Raw genomic sequence first — 5367 nt, 5'->3', positions numbered from 1 at the left:
GTGTTTGCAAATTTGCATACTAAAATGTTGGAAAGATTCTTTCTGGAGAGAAGAGACTCTTTAAAAAGATAGCACACAGGGGCATCTGGGTGGCTCAGTCGGTTGAGCGTCTGACTTCAGCCCAGGTCACAATTTCACGGTTTATGGGTTCGGGCCCCATGTCGGGCTCTGTGCTGACGGCTCGGAGCCTGGAGCCTGCTCAGGATTCTGTGTCTCCCTCTCTCTCCGCCCCTCTCCCTGCTCATGCTCTGTCTCTCTCTCAAAAACAAATGTTAAAGTAAATAAGTAAATAAAATTAAATACACAAATGTCCAGAAAAGACTTCAATAATTAAGTGGTAAAATTTATACATTCTTTTTTTACTTAGTTTATATAGTTAGGTTTTTTATTAAGATAAAAAAATGGTACATAACATTATGTAAGTTTCAGGTACACGACATTATAATTTGACGTCTGTATGAACTACAAAGTGATCGCCACCAAAAGTCTAGTTGCCATCCATCACCACCCATCTTGCCCACCCCTCTAGTAACCGCCGATGTGTTCTCTGTATCTATGATACCCATTCCGTCTTAAAGCACAAGGCAGTTTGCTGGATTCTACGAGTGTGCTTCTGGATGTTTAAATCTCAAGTCACTCCTTGTAACTACAGTTGATGGTCCATAGTGACGGGCAGTTAGAAGTGGGGGAGGGAGGGGTTAACTTTTCTCTTGTCTTTCTCATGCCCACCTAAAAAAAAAAAAAAAAAAAAAACCAGAGAAAGCACTACAAATTAGAGTTGAGCCATGATTGTCTGAGATTCACCCAAGTTAAGCCCTAACGGTATACTTCCAGAGTTGATTATTTTTCAAGTCGCCTGCAAGTGTACTTACCCTTGTAGTCTTTTTTACCTATGTGATGCTTGTCCAGAGCATTCTAGGTAAGATGCATCCATAGACAATGAGTGAATTGTCAATAATAGATGAAAAGTTATCTAGTGAACTTATTTGTTTTAATGATGTATATACAATTTCAGTTACTTAAACAGAGTTTGAAAAGAAAATCCAATTTCAGGGAAAGACTGGAGTTCGAGATTTTTAGCTGTGTACAGCTCTTTACCTGTTTCTTGTGGCAAAACCAGTAAATTGCAGGATCATCAAGCACTAACACACGATAGCGTTAACGCACGATAGGCACCTGCATCCTGAAAAAGTGAAAGAAACACCTCATTTCCCAAGAATATAAAGGATACATACTTAAATCAGAAAACTATGAGCTTCTAATTTGCTGTTTTTATCAAGTGAAACTCATTATGTTTCTGAGCCCCAAAAAGGTAACAAAGTCTGATTTCCAATTATACTTAGATCATTTTAGTATACCTGCATTACTTAAACATCAGACACATAAACCAGTTTGTTGAATGATTACCCTGTTCAAACTTTGACTGTTAAAGAGCTTTAAAGTGCAGAAATGAAAAACCCTTTACAGAGCATCAAGACTCTGTTTTAATGAGAAAGAAAACACTGGCCCAGAGACAGTGCGGGTTTGTGAAAAGCCCTTTGTCACTAACAGCCTCTTTCTTGAAAGATAAGAATAATGGGTTCCGTATTAGAAATGTGAGTTATCTAAAGAAAACAATATGGTAACATAATTGATATCTAGTGAGTTGCTTACGATTTAAAAAAAAATATTTCCTAAGTAAAACTGTTTCCCCCTTTCCTTTGAAAAGCATTAGAACCTGGAACGTATTTACATAAAGGGAAGAGACACCATATTTAAATCACCTTTTAAAATGCTACATTTTCATTTATATCTAGAGAAAAAAACACAGGGAAAAAAAGTTGTTAGTTATCCTGAGGGTGGTGAGAATAACAGTACGTGGAAAGTACAGCATAAAAAAAACATATTCCCCCCGAAACCAGACGAGAAGAACATAATCAGTTAGACTAATGATTAGAAATACGACTTACCTCCTTCTGACAAAGGTATTTGGGGGTGTATGGGAAGGGCCAAAGCCACCATGATGGATTAAGAAGCATATCAGAGCTCAGGGTCTCAAGCAGAGCACTCAACAATATTAGACAGGTTGTGTTTCAAACCTACCTTCCTCCCCGAGGACCGTCATCCCTCAGAAACCCTGCCTTAGCTCATCAAACTTAAATCACTTGACTGCGCAAGAACCCACACACTGTCTTCATGCCCCTGAGAGTAAAACTCTGGGGGTCGCCGGGCCTCTTAAATGACGGCACAACGTCCGTTCTCCGGCCAGGCTTTCTGAGCCCTGCCTCCTTCTCGCGGGGGCACGGCTGCCCTGACATGGACCGTGCAGGCTGTCAGAAAGAGCCCTCTTTAGGTTAGACTCCACTGGAGGGCCAGCAGACACAGCCACAGCCAAAGAAAGCTTCATTTAATCACTCAGTTGGAAATACGTGCTTTTAATACAAGCTGCACAGACTGATTAGTGGATGTGTCTCGGGAGCCCCTTTTCGAGCCGAGAGGTTTTTAACACATCACACGAGGACTGTAGTTTCCTGAAGGGATCTCTCACCTGAGAGCAGACAGGGGTTTCGAGGAAGAAACAAAGACCTAGCCTTCATCTGGGCTGCATTTTTAAGCCACTCCCCCCAGACAGAATCTTTCCTCCCTTCTAGTAAACGCATGCGGGTATACGTTCAAGTGAAGGGGGTATGTAAATGAAGAAGTCTGTGCCGTCCCGCATCAAGGCATCACCCCCCAATCCACCACAGGCTCACCACTTCTCCCAAACAGGCGCTTGGAGTGTAAGCACCGGGGGGGGGGTGGGGAAGAACGCAAAAACACAAACCAAAGACGCATTGCAACCCAAGAGAGAGCCCTCTGCTAGGCTCTCAGAGTTCGGGTATTGATTCCACGCACCGCCTCGCTTCTGTTCCGGCGCGAGGCAGATCCACGGGTGTGAGGCAAGGTGACTCACAACGGGCATTCACAGCACACAGTCAGTCTTAGCAAATGAGGTAAATGAGAGATCGTTTGGTGGCCTTCTATTGTTGCTATTGTAATCACAGTCATTTTCCCTGGTAATGGCGCTTCGTGATGAAGTGCGGTCCTCACAGGATAATTGTGAAAGATACCGAAAGATTCGGGGTGCCGCATCTGGTTTTAAAAGCTCTTCAGATTCAAATTGGCGTTTTACTTTATCTCGAACATTTATTAGAGATTCAGATCATGCCGGCTTAAATGGAAAGGTGAAAAGCAGGGTAATTTCAATCTATGAATTATTCAGTCTCAGCCTGGTGAAATTGCCATCCATGAACTCACGCTCTGACAGCCTTCTCGCAGAGCCTGCATTATTACGCTTGTCATTTTTATTTCTTTATCTACGATCTCTTTCTCAGTTACGGAGCTGGTCCCTCAGGGCCGGGCTTCACAAACCAAAGTATTTCGAATTGGCAATCACCTAAATGTGCGGCCGTCTCCACGGGCTGCCTTTTTTTTTTTTTTTTTTTTTTCTCCTCCAGATCATTAAAAGCCACATCCACGATGGTATCTGTGAGGCTCCTCGATTAGATGGATTCAAACACGCGCGCACACACGCACACACAGGCACACGGGAGGGCATCACTGCGAAGAAGTTATGTCCCGCCAGCATCATGAGTGAAGATAAAGTGATGCTTTCTGCTTCCTTCTTTGTTGTCTGCGTGCCCCTTCCTAGCGGCAGAGAGGAGCCAGCACGAAGGCGGGCTCGCCTGGCACCCTGATTTCCAACCAGAGCAGACGCAGACCGCACGCAAGGCAGGCTCATGCACTCAACTGTGTGCTCTGGCGAGCACGCTTAGTTAGGAAAATAAGAAGAAGCCATCAGATGACCGGAATCAGGCTGTCCTTGTCTCGGGCTGCACTCACAGTAATTCTCCACTGATGGCTGGTTGTGTCACTGCTATTCGGCAGCCGTCCCCGCATCCAGAGAGGACTGGGATTGAATTAGGTCAGTGAGTCTGGTTTCCTCCTTGACACCGTGTTCTAACTGAGGAGGGGGGACCCGCGGCAGCCCCGGTGACCAGCCTCAACTGTCCCCTGGCTTCGGTTGGGTGGACGAGCCTTGCACGGGCCCCGGCCGGCCGGACCACGGCCAGCATCGTCTCCTTTGTCCTAGCCTTTACTCCTGCGGGTCTAGCAGCGCGGCCTGAGCCTGAGCCGCGCCCCCAGGCCGCGCCCGCAGGGGACGGGGACCCAGCCGCGCTCCACGAGGGGCAGTCTGGCCACCAGGCTCCCGGCAGTACCCGCTCTGCTGCAGATTCACGCTGCCAACTTAGAAGCCCCCGTGCACATTCAGACTGCTTCTCTGCTCCTGGCTAAGCCAAAGGTAAATACTCCTCGCGTAAGGCATGCTGAGTGGTGGCAGCAGGACGGCACCCTGTGCCTAGCTGGCGGCCTCGGCTTTGCTGCACTGCGGCTAGGAGGCTGCAGGAGCCGGGCTCCGGCAGGCGTGAGCGTGCAAAGAGGCAGGGGCTCTGACGCGGCCGTCAGCTGACTCGCAGGGTGTTATCACGCAGGGGCCTCCGCGGAGTCAGGCCAGTCTCCAGGGTGGGGCACCGGTCAGATGACCTCGAGGGCACCGCCTGGCTGAAGGAGGGCCGCCTTTGTGCGTCCACACCTGCCAGGGGACACCTCCCGTCGCTTGGCTCTCGGGCACAGTGCTTTACTCGCAGCCTTGGGGACTTAACCATTTCTGTCCTGCTTGCTGTGAGATGCCAGGTGATTCTTGGCGTGACCGTCCCGAGGCGCAAAGAGGCTGCAAATCGTCACTGCCCCTATCGTGTTGGTTGGCTCCAGCATCAGATGAGTCAATGGGGGAGAATTCCTGCCCCGCGTTTTGATTTTAAAAGCACAACTTCTTCTTCTTCTCCTTCTCCTTTTTTTTTTTAAACAGGTAGAAGTTGCCTTAAGCCACTTGTATGCTGTAGTGAACCCATAAATTGTACCTAACCAAATGGCAAGAGCGATAGGAAAATCTCGGAGGTGAAGGAGATCAGCCAGTAACCCTAAATCACGGTCCGGTTGCTAGAAAGCAGTGCGCAGGCGCGGTTACGAACCGCGGGTTGTGCATCGCAATTAATCTGACAATGGAGCCAAAGCCTTATATGGTGTTACCCCAGTGGTTTGAGGAATGCCGAGCGAAGAAAGCAGTCATTACCAGGCATTTGTTTAATGACTGTAATCATCCTGAATTAATTTAACTTGCTGCAATGTTTAACAGAAAGTCAATTATAAATTGGTGCTAGAAGAATAACAATGCTAGTATTTGCATAGCACCTTCCTCTGAGGAGACATCCTCTGAAGATCATCTCGTACCCTCCGCGTTTACAGAGCACTCAGAATGTGCTAAGTGCTTCAATCCGTGGGCCAGCC

The 5367-nt window shown here is 47.4% G+C and overlaps 1 long non-coding RNA gene across 2 annotated transcripts; it reads right to left on the bottom strand.

Annotated features, from left to right (window-relative positions):
- Positions 1–334: 334 nt before the first annotated feature.
- LOC109500280 lies at positions 335–5024 on the bottom strand. Of its 2 annotated transcripts, XR_002157955.3 has the most exons (3): positions 1950–5024; positions 1099–1183; positions 335–729 (listed from the first exon to the last, which is right to left on the bottom strand). It is a non-coding gene; the product is annotated as an uncharacterized LOC109500280 (long non-coding RNA). The 2 variants fall into 2 exon arrangements; XR_006598608.1 differs by having other exon boundaries at positions 1099–5024.
- Positions 5025–5367: the final 343 nt, after the last annotated feature.

The sequence above is a fragment of the Felis catus genome, chromosome B2 (genome assembly GCF_018350175.1).
Source record: "Felis catus isolate Fca126 chromosome B2, F.catus_Fca126_mat1.0, whole genome shotgun sequence".
NCBI classification, from domain to species: domain Eukaryota; kingdom Metazoa; phylum Chordata; class Mammalia; order Carnivora; family Felidae; genus Felis; species Felis catus.
The sequence above is the reverse complement of the archived record's forward strand: the minus strand, read 5'-3'. Positions and strand labels throughout refer to the sequence as shown.